The following is a 16862-nucleotide window of genomic DNA, read 5'->3' on the forward strand; positions in this document are numbered from 1 at the left end:
TGTTTCCCCTATCTCAGTCATAATGTGGCACAAGCCAGGCATGTTTTTTTTGCCAAATAGGGTGACTGACAGTACATTTCCATTGAATATGTATACCCTATCTCAGTCACAATGTGGCACAACCTGTGACAAGGGCCTCCATTGACAAATATTAGTTTGGTAGGACCACTGTACATTCCAGATTTGTCCACTGCACAATGTGCATAGGGTTTGTAAAGATTAGCCCTATGGTCTGAGTCATGGTTAATGCAGGAAGCCACCATCCCAAGGGCCTCCAATTACAAATAGTAGTTAGGCTGGAGAAGGAATACTGTCCTGGTTTGTCCACTGCACAATCTGCATAGGGTTTGTAAAAATTAGCCCTAAGGGCTGAGTTATGGTTGACGAAGGAAAGAAATGGGTTTTTATGGGAAGGGGGTGACGTTAGCAGCAGTAGCATGAATCTGCATTTTCGGTAAATTTAGTTTGGCTTGCTGTCATCTAGAGGGATTACAAACTGTGGAGATATCGAGTCCTTGTTGAATTTAATCAGAATAAGTCTGTATGCATTTTCTGTGTAGAGGCGTGTGCGCCTATCAGTGATGATTGCCCCAGCGGAACTGAAAACACGCTCTGACACCACACTAGCAGCGGGGCAGGCCAGCACCTCCAAGGCATATAAGGAGAGGTAGGGCCAAGTGTTCAGCTTAGACACCGAATAATTAAAGGGAACTGAAGCGTCAGAAAGGATGCACGTATGGTCACTTAAGTATGGTGTTGAGCCACCCCCGTAGTGTTCGAGTTCAGTTCGGTTCGTCGAACACCCGTATGTTCGCCGAACTGTTCGTCGAACTCCTTCAAACACCGTTAAAACCAATGGCAGGCAAACAAAAACACATAGAAACACATAGAAAACACATAGAAAACACTTAAAATGTGTCCAAAAGCTGACAAACTGCTCAGAAGGCACAACTAACACATGGAAAAGTGACAAGTACATATAGTCATGCGAAAAGAAAAGAGGTGGAGGAGTAAAAGGAGGGGGAGACACAGATAAAGGCATGTCATGCCCTTCTAAAATCAAGAAAGGCTGGAGTAAAAATCTAAAATCATCCTACCAACACCCAGACCTCGTGACAAGAAAATTAAAAAAATAAATATCTTTAGGTAGAATGGCGGTTCCATTCAGAACACTTTCCCTACAAGACGTAGTGGTATCCCCGTTGTGAGTTGTGCCAAAAATGGAACCCAATACATTCGGACTAATCCACCATTTGTCATATCCAAGGGGCAGGTCAGTAAATGACAACATCGACGTGGAACCAAGTACAGTAGTATATACTGTACATCCTTTGACAAGGCAATCAGGCGGATCAAAAAGTTGGGAAGGGTCACCCTAATGGCCAAAACAGACATTGATGCGGCGTTCCGGTAACTTACTACCTGTGCCTCCGAATAGTGTCCACCTATTGGGCTGCTTCTGGGAAGGAGCATACTATATAGATCGCTGTTTGCCCATGGGGTGCTCCAGATCCTGCTCACTATTTGAGGCGTTTAGTTGCTTCCTCGAATGGGTTGTAATGGACATTTCTAAGGGGGCACATATTATCCATTACCTCGACAACTTCTTATGCCTGGGCCCAAAAGATTTGCCACAGTGTGAATAGACGCGGTAGTCCACCTGTGAGAAGGAGAGAGCTGGAGGGAGAGCGGACACCACAGAGCCGAGGGGTTAGATGGAGAATGGAAGAAGGAAAGAGGGCGAGGGAGGTAAGGGAGTACAGTGGAAGGCCGACCTGAGCTCCCCCACGTTCCTGCTAGACGGGGAACAGCCCTGGGAAGAAAAGCCACTTGCGGATCCCTTTGAGGTTACGGGCGTGAGCGGGCAAAGGGACTACGCTGGAGTGCGAAACCGACACAACCAGTCCGTTCCTGCCCGTGCGACCTCCGTGTCGCCAGGTTTGTGCCAGAGCCACGGTGGACCCTGATGGCCTGCCCCCTCTCCCAATACAGGTGCGGGGGGGAGTAACATCTGCAGAAGAAAGACCATCTTCCTGCCAAACTAAGATGTCTACTTCTTTTCGTGGACAATGTGATACGATCCCTTTCTTATGGACACGCCCATCGCTACAAATTCCAGATGAGGCACAAAAACAGCAGGTGCTTCAACGGATATCAAGTGCTCCTTCAAGTGGGCTCTCCTCCACCTCAACTTCAACATCAAAAATACTCCAGTCCACAGAGGTGTCACCCCAATCGCACTTGCTTCCTCACAGCTCCCAAGTCTCCAGCTGCCCGTCTGAGTATGGGGTAACACAGATGGTTGAGTCTGCACAGCTGTTTACTCATACTATAGCCTGGGAAATGGAGGTCTGCTCCAGAGCTTCTGTTAATCCAGACGAGGAAATGATCTGCACTGATGCCCAGAATCTTTATGAGTCAGATCCAGGACCAGATGAAGAAGGTTCTGAGCATAATGTAGACCCTCGTTCCCAAACTGTAACTCCTGTTGGAGGAGACATTGATGAAGATGATGATGAGACTCAAATACCTGATTAGAGCGACAACTTGACTCTTCGGTCAGGGCAGGAAGAGGTTGGCTCTGAGGACGACGGGTGTGAGAACACACAGGGTGATGATGACGAGGTTGGAGATCCCACTTACTGTCAACCCACAGTCAGCCAGTCGATGAGGTCAGCAGAGGAGGTGGAGGAGGATGTGACTAGCCCAGGGGATGGGGATGACTCGGTAACCGGGCCTTTGCCTGGCCTTGGGGATGTCGCGGTGGTCGACTCCCAGGCCCGTACCCTGGGGTCACTCTTTAAAAGGGTGGATAATTGTTAATTTTATAAGAGTTCATGAAGCCACTGTGGTATCTGGTGAGAAGCACCAGCGCTGCAGCAGTCCACTGAGGCCGGTGATAAGGCAGCTCGATGGTATAGCTCCCCACAGGTGGAGTTAGGCCTCAGAAAAGCATATGCAGGGGGAATGCAGGACAGGCGAGACCCTGCTGGGTCAGAGCAAGAACGGGAACGGACACGGTAGTCTCTTCAGTACCTTTTACTGGTGTAAATTCAGGCACATCCCGGAGCACTGTAGGGTGAAGGGTGCATATCAGGATCCTCCCCAATGAGCGTGTGTAGGGCCTCCTGTTTCTTGCCTCTGCGTAGTAAGTTTCTGACCTGCCTGGAGCTAGGCCTAACTTTGTCTCTGTCCTGCGCTGGCTGACCTTGTGGTAGGGCCTTGTCTTGTAGTTCACGCTCCCAGTATGTGGGGCCTAAGCGTCTCCTGGCTCTGTTACGTATCAGCACCTTAGCGATCCTGGGACTTGTAGTTCTCCAGGGATTCCGGTTATGCCTTACTGGGTTATAGAGATCCCGGTAAGCTCGGATCCTGTGTCCGGTAAATGCTTCGGGGTGAGCTGGTTAAGCTCCTCTGCCCCCTATGCACTAACTCTCCACTCGCCTTCGGCCTACTCGGGCCCTCACTAGGCTATACACACTAACGGCAGCTTGCCGCGCTTCACCGATCTTATGGCGCCGGCACACCTTAAGCTCTAACTGGGCTCCCGGAATCTAGCTTACAGGAGCCTTGTGCACACTGCTGAACTATTAACTGAGTTCTCTAGACTAGACTGAGCTCCACTGCAGACTGACCTCTCTTAGGCTTCTCTACTGCAGGAACTCTTCAGAGGAACTGAACTGCCTAGCTCCACCTTCCCTATTTATATCCCTAACGGGCTCCTTCTGCTGGTCTGAGGTGGAAGGTGGAGATGTGTGAATTTTTATGGGGGCCTCTTGTGGAGGATTCCATCAGTGCACTCTTCTAGGATCTGTTATGCCAAGTGCAGCTGGGCATCACAGATGCTATTGACGACAAGGTTATTTTGCACCTTCCTGGACAGAGACGGAGTACTGGAAGCACGTCAACAAATACATCCTCAACCACAACTCTGCCTCTGACCACAAGTCGTAGTGGCTCTTCAGGTCGCATGTGCTCTAAGCCTTGCATAGCCTGGGCACTTTTTCCAATCGATAAGGATGACCCAACTCGTGTTATCTGTAATATTTGTCACCAAAAGCTAAGTAGAGGCCAAAAAATCCATAGTTTGAGTACTTCATGCATGAACCGTCACATGGACATGAAGCATAAGTTGCAGTGGGTAGCTCACTGTGCTACAATGTGGCCTAGCGGGCCAGGCCAACCACCGTCTGCCTCATCTTGTGCATCCGCGGCCTCTTCATCCTCTGTGACTGGGGGGACAGCAGTCACACATGTTTTTGGACGCAGACCTGCCACCTTTTTACCCGCAACAGCCAGTGTGATTGGCAGGTCATCATTTCATTTGGAAGTGGAAACACCAGCTGGTGTTGAGCGCTCTCCGACATCGAGAGCACCACCTTTGGATCAAGGCAACCTAACTCTTCCGCCTGCATCTTCCTCACAGACTGGCAAGTTTTCCGGGGACACCCTACTCAACCCCTTCTAAGCACAACAGTCAGCCCTCGGTCCCTCAGATGTGGACAAGTAAAAGACCATTTCCTCCTAGCCATGACAAAGCTAAGAGGTTGAATTTCACCATCTGCAAGCTGTTGGCTACAGAAATGCTGCCTTTCCGCCTGGTGGACACAGAGTATTTTCGAGACCTTATGTCCGTCGCAGTGCCCCAGTACCAGATGCCCAGTCGGCACTACTTCTCAAAGAAAGGTGTGCCTGGGCTCCACCAGCATGTCGCACACAACATCACCGCTTCTTTGAGAAACTCTGTGTGTGACAGGGTGCATTTCACCACAGACACTTGGGCGAGTAGGCATGGACAGGGGCGTTACATGTTGCTGACTGGGCACTGGGTAACTATGGTGACAGCAGGACAAGGGGCTGCTGTCCAAGTCTTGCCGTCCCCACGAGTTGTACATCAATCCTCCTTATCTAGAAGTTCCTCCACTGCTTCTGCCTCCTCAAGCTTCTCTCGGTCCTCCACCTGCACCCAAAGCCTGTCTGGTAATGCCACCTGCTTTCTATCTGCGCAGAAGGAATCCTGCACACCTCCTTACAATGCTGGCAGCCGGGCTCAACGGCATCAGGCGGTGTTTACTTTGAAATGTCTGGGAAATGTGAGTCACACAGCTGAGAAGTTGTGGTCAGCTCTGGAGACCCAGTTTCATGAATGGTTGTCTCCACTGGACCTGCAACCAGGGAAGGACGTGTGCGACAATGCTGCAAACCTTGGTGCGGCCCTTCGCCGAGGCAATGTCACAAACGTGCCTTGTATGGCTCACGTGTTCAACCTAGTTGTCCAGCAATTTTTAGCCCACTATCCCGGACTTGATGGCCTTCTGCAGAGGGCACGGTCGCTGTGTGCTCACTTCCGCCGTTCGCATCCCGCAGCTCAACGACTTACATCTCTACAGAAGTCGTTGGGCCTGCCAGTTAACCGGCTGAAATGCGATGTGCCGACACGGTGGAATTCAACTCTGCACACGTTCTGACCTATAGCCTGGGCCAACGAGATCCAGAGCTGGGGCAAATCACACTGCCGGAGTGGTCTCAGATCAGGGACCTAAGAATTTGATGCGCCCCCTGGGCCGTGGGGTACCCGGAGCCGGGCCGGTAGACGCTGTGGGTTGTAGTCACTGTGGCCGTGACCCGGTCCGTGACCCAAGGCGGTCAATCCAAGGGTAATTTGTATATATGGGATTTATAATGTCCAACTACGCCACCTGTGGAGTGCGGCCAAAGGGGCCGCTGCTGCGGAACAGTCCTCTGAAGCTGGTGGTTTTGCAGCAATGGTATTATTACTCCCCACAGGAAGAGTGTAGCTTCAGGGCAGTGTGGGTGGATGATGGTGGTTGTAGTGCAGGGAGTCTGTAATGAACACAGAGTCCATGTGATGCAGTCCCAAGATCTTTACTCACAGTTGTTGCAGTCCAGATTACAGGTACCAGAGCAATCTCCCCCGTCGTGCTGTGCGTACTCAGTGAGGGGCTCAGTCCACCCCCAGATAGCTCCGGAGTACTTAGCAGGACCCCCTTCTGTGTGTCCTTTCTCTGGCCTTCTCCCTGCACCTAACACCCAGTGACACTTCTATCCGGTATCCTCGGGCCTTGGCGGGCGACGTGTGTTCCGTCCCCTGGGTCCTATGTGGCTACTTTCTTAGTGAGACTGGTGTGGACATTGGCCTGCAGTACATGAAATGCTGCAGACTCCGGTTTCTAGTTGAGCCTTGCTGTTTCTCCGCTAGTTGAGGGACCGGTTCCCCTTATCTGGCCTGACCCCTCTACCTCCCGGTAGCAGCAGGCGTACGGGTGGCCTTCTGCACGGCCCGTACCCCTAGGTCCCTTCGGTTCCAGGAGCCTTCCTGCTCCCTCTCCTCTCTTCTCTCCTTCAGTCCTGGGCCTCCGAGGCTAGGCCCGCCTCCGGAGCAGAGCTCTTGCAGAGCCTCTGCTCCTGTCACTTCTCCTCCTCTGACTGGCTTGCTCTTCCTAAGATGGCTTCCTATTTATACTCTCCCTGTCATATGCTCCCCTAAGCTGCTTTCTCCACCCACACCAACTACATAGGACCCTCCACCAGCTAGGGACCTGGAACTGTGCTCTCCCTTAGGAGCAATCTCGCCCTACCCCCACTGCGGGTATGTGTTGGATGCAGGTGTTAGGGTCCCGAGCCATACTCCTTCCTTACCTGAGCGTGAGATACCACACCTCTGGGTGAGATGCAGTACCTCTGTGGCGACTGAACCCCCAGGAGCGCCACACACCCTTCTGCACAGTTTTGAAATGGCGACGAAGATGTTTAGTGCTGACGATGCCATTATCAGCATGACTATTCTGGTGATTTACATGCTGGAGCACACGTTAAACAGAATTCAGAGTCATGTGGTGGGACAAGAGGAGGTGGAGGAAGTAGAGGAGGAGTCGTATGCGGAAGGCATAACATCTCCAAGGTCCAGACGGTCGGCAGCACCAAGGCGGCAGGCATGGGAGGGTGGGGGAGAGGGATTAACCAGGGTGCATGGTAGCAGCCAAACTGTTGAGGATGGTGCAGGAGCTGAGGAAGAAGTGGAGGACGAACTGGCGATGGGCATGTAAGACTCATCAGATGAGGGAGACCTTGATCACATTTCTGTTGTGTGAGGTTGGTGGGAGAGGGCAGAGGAAGGAAGCATGATTCTTACCTCGCTACCAACACAACAAGGACTTGGTCCTCCTGGATGCGCAAGACACATGAGTGCCTTCTTGCTGCACTACCTGCAACATGACCCTTGGATTGTCAGAATTCAAAGTAATCCCGACTACTGGGTTGCCACACTCTTAGATACCCGGTACAAAGGTAAATTTGCCAAAATAATTCCTGCCATAGAAAGGGATTCACGCATGCAGGAGTATCAGCAGAGGCTGTTGCAGAATCTTACATGTGCTTTTCCACAAAACACCAGTGGTGCACGTAGTGAATCTCACAGTTCTAACTTGCAAACCATGGGACTGTCGAGTCTTCATCACTCAAACCATAACAGTAACACAGTATCTGCTGGTAACAGCAATTTTGTGGAATTGTTTCACCACTTTTTTAGACCATCCTTTGCAAGGCCACAGGAGACAAGAAGTCTGACACATGGTCAACGCCTAGAGAGGATGGTACAGGAGTATCTCCAAGTGAACTTCGAAGCCATGACTGTGTCACTGGACCCTGGCTCATTTTGGGATTACTATCTGGAAAACTGTCCGGAGCTCACCACTCACGCCTTGGAGATCTTGTCATGCCCTGCAGCCAGCGTTCTCTCTGAATGTGTGTTCAGCGCTGCTGGTGGTGTGCTGACAGATAAGCGCACGCGGCTGTCCACTGAGAATGTAGACAGACTCACGTTCATAAAGATGAACAAATCATGGATCCGCAAGGACTTTTCTACCCCTGTGTCATTCTGGGGAGACTAAAAGCTTGAGGATTTGGTAAAATCACCTCATCAACCGTTTTAAGCAACTCTGGGGCAAATAATGCCACTTAAGTGGTGTCTGTGCCACAATTTTTGGAAAAAATGGAGACTCTTTTTGGAGTCCCCTTGCTGTGTTTTACGTGACGTTGGCATCGTCAATTCCAGGTGGGTTGGGGAGCCCCCCCCTTTTAACTGTAAGAAACTACATACACTATGGTTTGGGGTAACACAGATGGTTGAGTCTGAAGAGCTGTTTACTCAGAGGTCTGCTCCAAAGCTTCAGTGTCTGCTAGTCAGCGTAGTAGCCCAGCTCTGAAGCAAGCTACACCGCCTGTGTATCTAATAAGAATTTTTAAATGCATCTAGCCTAGGCAGACTGTGGGGACCCCCAACCAAACCCAGACGCTCAGCCCCCATACCGCCCCCCTTTCTTTGACAATACAATAATGTAACTCTTACAACTGGATGGGTGAGGATCGGTCACAGCTTTATTAACTCTTTATACTCATTCCATTAGAAAGGCATTTTATTTCTAAAATAATTCAGCTTGTTGCAGCATGCCCTGGGTCTCCACACCGGCAAGTTGGCCAACAAGTGTAACTCTCCAACATGTCCTTTCTATTTCCAAGCCACGGAGGATCCTGTGTACTCGTATGGAGGACTCTGACCCCCATCCATCACTCGTAACGCTTCATCCACTCCATCCTGGAGTCCTGACAGGAATATGTCCAGTCAAATATCCATTAAGTGAACACCGTCGGGCCGTATGAGGCCTTCTTTATCTCTTTCCAGTTGTCGGTGTTGTATCACTACACCGCCTCTGTCTCTTCTAAATTTTGCCATCCGAATATTTATTACCCGCCTTGTCCGTTCGATGGCCGTGATGTCTCGCGCACCTTGCCATACCGCTATCGGCACAATCTCTGACCATACTATAGTTAGTTTTGTGAAAAATTCTCTGATGAGCTCAGTGTCTAGTTTCATTATTGCCATTAGTTATGCACTCTTGTGATGACCTAGGTCGTTTCCCCCGGCCTGTATAACTAAGATGACGGGACCTCTTGCCTCTCTCCCTACCTTGATTACCTCCATTAGTACCTGTGGCCATAGCAGGCCTCTAATACCTCTCCAGTTGAAATATGTGTTATGAAACTCTAATTTCCTCCCGCCTGGGCGGACTTTCGCCCTTTTTTCTGCCCAATATATACACGAGTGGCCTATCACAAACCACGTTAGCATAACAAGTCCGGTCTTATGTATCTCGCCAAACACGTGGATCGCCATCTCCCTATCCTCTGATTTTCCGTTTCTAACAGTCCTGCTCTTGCTGCTTCCAGGGCCGCGCCTATGCTGAATGAGTGTGTCCCATAATCTTTGGGGTGGTTCCCTGCCGATGTTATGCATTTATTAAATATAGCTTGGAACTGGTATCTTGATAATGGCATTCCATCAATGTGTGATAGGAAGAAATTACTTTGTGATCTGATGGTTATATATGTTTTTACTATTGTTACACGACTCAGTGTACCGTTTGTGGGTTGTAGAAATACCCAAGTGCCCCTGCCCGCTGGAACCGTTTTCGATTGGCGTATGCGTAGACGTATTGCATTATTGGCTTTGACTACGTCCTGGTGTAATAAGCCTCCACTGGTGGTACTTTTGGATTGAGGGACTAATTCGCTTATGCATAGCGCTCCGAAGAAGGAGATTGTAAATGCAATAGACAGTAGTGTTGCTTCAAATTGTAAGTGTAATGTTAATGGTGTTAGGGATATGATGTGAGAAATCAGTTTTAGTGACACGGGACGGGACGTCTACACTCCTGACTTGGCTGACCTTTTTTCCACCCTTTTATGGATTGTCTGATGATGAATAGTGTTGAGCCACCCCCGTAGTGTTCGGGTTCGGTTCGGTTCATCGAACACCGGGATGTTCGAGGAACTGTTCGTCGAACTGTTCGTCGAACACCTTAGAACACCGTCGAACACCGCTAAAACCAATGGCAGGCAAACAAAAACACATAGAAACACATAGAAAACACCTTCAAAGGTGTCCAAAAGCTGACAAACTGCTCAGAAGACACTCTCTTTAAAAAAGCCGGCCGGCAAATTCAGCAGCGGCATACACCGGTACCCGACAATTTAGACAAGAAGGAAGAGAGCATCAAACATAGATTAGATAGATGGAAACATGTCAGTCACACATATAAGAAGCACAGTGACAGTGTTGGTTACTGTACTTGTCATTTAGTGTAAAGGATTTATTTAAAAAAATAATGGTGTTTTCATGCACCGTCTCTTTAAAAAAGCCGGCCAGCAATTCAGCATCTGTACCCGACAATTTAGAACAGAAAGATAGAGCATCACACATAGATTAGATAGATAGAAACATGTCAGTCACATATATATGAAGTACAGTGATAGTGTTGGTTACTGCACTTGTCATTTAGTGTTAAAATAAAGGATTTATTAAAAAAAAAATTGGCGTGGGGTTCCCCATAATTTTAGTCTCTAGCGGAGGTTAAGCAGACGGCTGGGGCAGATGTTTGAAGCCTGGGAAGGGGTAATACCCACGGAGCTTCCCAGGCTACTAATATCAGCCCCCAGCTGAATACCTAGCCTCTACTAGCTATTAAAATGGGGGACCCCCCAAAAAAATGACGTGGGGTCCCCCCTATTTTAATAGCTAGCAAAGGCTATGCAGACAGCTGGGGGCTGATATCAATAGCTCAGGAAGGGTGCCATGAATATTGGCCCCCTCCCAGGCTAGAAACACCAGCCGTCAGCCGCCCCAGAAATGGCGCATCCATAGGATGCGTCAATTCTGGCACTTAGCCTCACTCTTCCCACTGCCCTGTAGCGGTGGCAGTGGGGTAATAGGGTTGGGGTTGAGGTCAGCTTATAATGCCAGCTGACATCAAGCCCAGGTTAGTAATGGAGAGGCGTCTATAAGACACCCCCATTACTAACCCCATAGTCAAAGTAAAAAAAAACACAAACACCCAGAAGAAAATCCTTTAATTGAAATAAACACACAATTCTTTATTGTTCTAAATTAAACCATACTTACCGTCACGCCCATTCCAGCTGAAGCCAACGATCTCCTGCAATAAAAATAAAATAATAAACCAACATCATCCTTACCTTTCGATGGTTCCCAGGACAGCTCCAGCTCTGCTACATCGAGATGACAGGCTGGACCGCAGCAGAACGCTGCCATCAAGCCTGTCATCCCGCGGACACTGAGAAGTGCAGGCATGCTTGCGCTCCTCAGTGTCAGGCTGTGACGGCATCCAGATGAGCCAAGGTCATGTCCAATGAACCCGGCTCTCCTCATGCACGTCACTGACAGCGTGGCAGAATTCTCACGCTGAAGCGCTGAGTGCAGGAGAATTTTCCCACGCTGCCAGTGATGTGCATGAGGTGAGCTCATGTCCAATGATCTCAGCTCACCTCATGCACGTCACTGACAGATTGGGAAAATTCTCACGCTGAAGCGCTGAGTGCAGGAGAATTTTCCCACGCTGTCAGTGACGTGCATGAGGTGAGCCGGGTTCATTGGACATGGCCTCGGCTCGTCTGGATGCCGTCACAGCCTGACACTGAGGAGCGCAAGCATGCCTGCGCTTCTCAGTGTCCGCGGGATGACAGGCTGGATGGCAGCGTTCTGCTGCGGTCCAGCCTGTCATCTCGATGTAGCAGAGATGAAGCTGTCGTGGGAACCATGGAAAGGTAAGGATGATGTTGGTTTATAGGGAAAGCCTTTTTTTCTTAATTATTTCATGAAATTCATGAAATAATTAAAAAAAAATTGACGTGGGGCTTCGCCCTATTTTTGTGTCCAGCCAGGTACAACTGGGCAGCTGGGAGCTGGAATCCGCAGTGCAGGGAGGCCCAAGCTTTCTGGGCCACCCCCGCCGCAAATTGCAGTCCGCAGCCACCCTGGAAAATGGCGCGTTCATAGAAGCGACATCTTCCGGCGCTGTACCCAACTCATCCAGGGCCCTGGTGCGGTGGCTCACTGCGTAATAAAGGGGTTAGGGCCAGCTTGGCATTATCAGCTGGCCCTAAGCCCGAAATTCATGGAGTCACGCCAATATTAGACATGACCACCATGAATTTCTAGTAAAGTATTTAAAAAAAACACAACACCCAGAAAAAAGTCCTTTAATTGAAATAAACACACAATTCTTTATTGTTCTAAATTAAACCATACTTACCGTCACGCCCATCCCAGCTGAAGCCAACGATCTCCTGAAATAAAAGAAAAATAATAAAGCAACATTCCAGCTGAAGCCAACGATCTCCTGCAATAAAAATAAAATAATAAACCAACATCATCCTTACCTTTCCATGGTTCCCACGACAGCTTCATCTCTGCTACATCGAGATGACAGGCTGGACCGCAGCCATCCAGCTTGCCATGCCGCATGCTTGCGCTCCACAGTGTCTCTCTGTGACGGCATCCAGATGAGCCGAGTTAATGTCCAATGAACTCGGCTCACCTCATGCACGTCACTTACAGCGTGGGAAAATTCTCCTGCACTCAGTGCTTCAGCGTGAGAATTCTCCCACGCTGTCAGTGACGTGCATGAGGTGAGCTCAAGTCCAATGAACTCAGCTCACCTCATGCACGTCACTGACAGCGTGGGAGAATTCTCACGCTGAAGCGCTGAGTGCAGGAGAATTTTCCCATGCTGTCAGTGACGTGCATGAGGTGAGCTGAGTTCATTGGACATGAGCTCACCTCATGCACGTCACTGACAGCGTGGGAGAATTCTCACGCTGAAGCGCTGAGTGCAGGAGAATTTTCCCACGCTGTCAGTGACGTGCATGAGGTGAGCCGAGTTCATTGGACATGACCTCGGCTCATCTGGATGCCGTCACAGAGAGACGCTGAGGAGCACAAGCAAGCCTGCGCTTCTCAGTGTCTGCGTGATGACAGGCTGGATGGCAGCGTTCTGCTGCGGTCCAGCCTTTCATCTCGATGTAGCAGGGCTGAAGCTGTCGTGGGAACCATGGAAAGGTAAGGATTATGTTGCTTTATTATTTTTCTTTTATTGCAGGGGATCGTTGGCTTCAGCTGGAATGGGCGTGATTGTAAGTATGGTTTAATTTAAAACAATAAAGAATTGTGTCTTTATTTCAATTAAAGGACTTTATTCTGGGTGTTTGTGTTTTTTTTTAACTTTGACTATGGGGTTAGTAATGGGGGTGTCTTATAGACGCCTCTCCATTACTAACCTGGGCTTGATGTCAGCTGGCATTATAAGCTGACATCAGTGGGAAGAGCGAGGCTAAGTGCCAGAATTGGCGCATCCTATGGATGCGCCATTTCTGGAGCGGCTGACGGCTGGTGTTTCTAGCCTGGGAGGGGGCCAATATTCATGGCACCCTTCCTGGGCTATTAATATCAGCCCCCAGCTGTCTGCCTAGCCTTTGCTAGCTATTAAAATAGGGGGGACGCCACGTCAATTTTTTGGGGGGTCCCCCATTTTAATAGCTAGTAAAGGCTAGGCATTCAGCTGGGGGCTGATATTAGTAGCCTGGGAAGCTCCGTGGGTATTATCCCTTCCCAGGCTTCAAACATCTGCCCCAGCCGTCTGCTTAACCTCCGCTAGAGCCTAAAATTATGGGGAACCCCACGCCAATTTTTTTTTAAACAAATCCTTTATTTTAACACTAAATGACAAGTACAGTAATCAACACTGTCCCTGTACTTCATATATATGTGACTGACATGTTTCTATCTATCTAATCTATGTGTGATTCTCTATTCCTTCTATTCTAAATTGTCGGGTACCGCTGCTGAATTGCCGGCCGGCTTTTTTAAAGAGACGGTGCATGAAAACACTAATATTTTTTTTAATAAATCCTTTACACTAAATGACAAGTACAGTAATCAACACTGTCACTATACTTCTTATATATGTGACTGACATGTTTCTATCTATCTTATCTATGTGTGATTCTCTATTCCTTCTATTCTAAATTGTCGGGTACCGCTGCTGAATTGCCGGCCGGCTTTTTTAAAGAGACGGTGCATGAAAACACTAATATTTTTTTTAATAAATCCTTTACACTAAATGACAAGTACAGTAACCAACACTGTCACTGTACTTCATATATATGTGACTGACGTGTTTCTATCTATCTAATCTATGTGTGAAGCTCTATTCTTTCGGTTCTAAATTGTCGGGTACCGGTGTATGCCGCTGCTGAATTGCCGGCTTTTCATGTTTCACTGTGAGCACTGTTCCCATCGATTTGGGCAATCACTGTAATGCCACAACCACCATGGCTGTGGCATTACAGTGAGTGGTAGACAATCCCTGCATAATTGGTGCTCTAAATAGCGCCAGACATGCAGGACACGCTTTTGGTGCACGAACAGTTATCGAACATAACCTCGAACAGCCGAATTTTTTGCAAATCGTTCGGGTTCGTCGAACAACTCGAACACCGCCCAAAACAGCTCGAATTTGAGATTGGCGAACAGTTCTAGTCGAACACCGCTCATCTCTAATGATGAATCTCTTTGTCACATCTCCCCAATTCAGCAGTTGGAAGTGAAATGCTACTCCGGTCAGATACCGCTGCGCTGACGCCCCTGATATGCCCCTCATCATTAGCTGGTGGAGAAATTCTATGGTGACTTGTGATCTGGCTTGTTCACATTGGTCAACCCGTCTGCCTGCTACTAGTCGTGTCCTATCATCCCATGCCTTACCATATGCTTGCCACGTCGATGGGGCAACTTATGCTCTGATTAATGGCATCAACTACAGTATTCGCCACTAGATCCCATAGGGAGGGTGGGCAACTGTTGACTGATGGGTGGGCGTTGGGTAGGAGCTCAGTGAAAATCTGCCAATTGAATTGTGATAAAGCGTTAGCAGCAGCTTTAGACCCCTCAGCATTGTGGCTAGCGCGGACCCATACATTGTGTTTTAAGCACAGGAATGCTAGCCGGCGTAGTAGGCCTAGCACTGGGATTGACGATGATGCCATCTTATTAATGCAATGGGCTAGGCTGGAGTTTTTTGTTATGAAGCGTATATTTTTGTTAGCAAGGCGCGCGCCCAATATTTCTATTGCTACCACTATTGGGAAGAAAAATTATTTTCCGGGCTAGATGCAGAGAAAAATTATTATCAATTTCAAAGCTGGTGGAGCTTGGTAGAGATGGCCTAATACAATGAGTACCACACACTGCTACAAGCCCAAATATTTTTTCAGAGCTAGATGCAGATGAAAATAATTTTTAATTTGCAACCTGGTGGAGGTTAGTATAGATGGACTAATAGAGCAAGTCCCACACACTGCTACAAGCCCAAATATTTTTTCAGAGCTAGATGCAGATAAAAAAATTTTTTAATTTGCAACCTGGAGGAGGTTAGTATAGATGGACTATTGGAACAAGTCCCACACACTGCTACAAGCCCAAATATTTTTTCAGAGCAAGATGCAGATAAAAATTATTTTTAATTTGCAACCTGGTGGAGGCTAGTATAGATGGACTAATAGAACAAGTCCCACACACTGCTACAAGCCCAAATATTTTTTCAGAGTTAGATGCAGATAAAAATTATTTTTAATTTGCAACCTGGTGGAGGTTAGTATAGATGGACTAATAGAATGATGCTATGCCCAAAAGGTTTTACTTGGCTAGGTGCAGTAAAAAAATTTGTAATCTATATACAGGTGGTGTAACTTGCAACACAGATATTCTACTCCACTGACTAACACACACTGCAAGAGGCCAAAAAGGATTTGCTTAGCTAGATTTAGCCAAATGCTGTGAAAAAAACTTGCACAGCACTGGCACAGACCTGCCTAGCAAAAAGTGATAGGAGCTGATGTAACCTAGCCCTCAAAAGGACTGCAATTACAAATAGTCCCTACTCCCAACCTATCTATTTAGGAGCACAGACCTGCCTCATATAAGTCATAGGAAATGATGTAACCTAGTCCTCAAAAGGATTGCAATCACAACTATTCCCTACTCCCAAGCTATCTGTAGATTTGTGCGAAAATTGGCTTGAAATAAACACTCAAAGTATAGCGCACACAGCAACAGCGGTGCCGTCTAACACGCAGCTGCAGCAGTGAGAAAATGGTGGCTACGTGGAAAATGGCTGGGTCTTATAGGGCAAGGACATGTGACATACACTGCCAATGACACATGCCCTTGCTTGTGTGAAAAAAAAGCAGTTCGCTCTGTGTGTGCGCTGCTGATAGGCTGACAGATTGCACCTCCCCACTGTAAATGCGGGAAAGAGAAAAAAAAATGGAGATGTTCATTATTTCTGCAGAGATCCATCCCCTGCCCCTCCCCCCGCCCCGCTGTACACTCAAACTGCGTATTAACATTAATTTTCAGCATTACTGAGAAAAAATCCAGTTATGATCTTGGTGCACGAACAGTTATCGAACATAACCTCGAACAGCCAAATTTTTTTCAAATCGTTCGTGTTCGCCGAACGGCTCGAACACCGCCCAAAACAGCTCGAATTTGAGATTGGCAAACAGTTTGAGTCGAACACAGCTCATCTCTACTTAAGTACCCCTTGACCATGTTTTGCAACTTATCTCTCCTTGACAATGTTACAGGCACAGATAGCCCTTGCTGTTGTGATGGTTAATTGAAAATTGCCCAATTTGCACACATTTTCCCCCCACCTCTGTTGGAGCTGGTGTTCGTGTCTCTCCCCATTATCCCTTGGTGTTGAAAAGAGCCAGTGCCTCTGCCACTAGCATTGTCTGAGGGTGATGTTTTCAGCAACTGATCTACAACGGCCCTCTTGATCGATTCCATTGTAAAACTCTTCGGTGACTCCAAAAGGAGAGAAGGAAATTTCTCCTTGTGCCATGGATCGAGAAAGGTGGCTAACCAGTATAAGTTGTTGGATAAATTGTGTATCACGCGAGGGTCTTGCCACAGACACTTACAC

This window comes from Phyllobates terribilis, unplaced genomic scaffold (genome assembly GCF_046119375.1).
Source record: "Phyllobates terribilis strain yellow unplaced genomic scaffold, ASM4611937v1 Scaffold_1__5_contigs__length_1240528914, whole genome shotgun sequence".
Taxonomy (NCBI): domain Eukaryota; kingdom Metazoa; phylum Chordata; class Amphibia; order Anura; family Dendrobatidae; genus Phyllobates; species Phyllobates terribilis.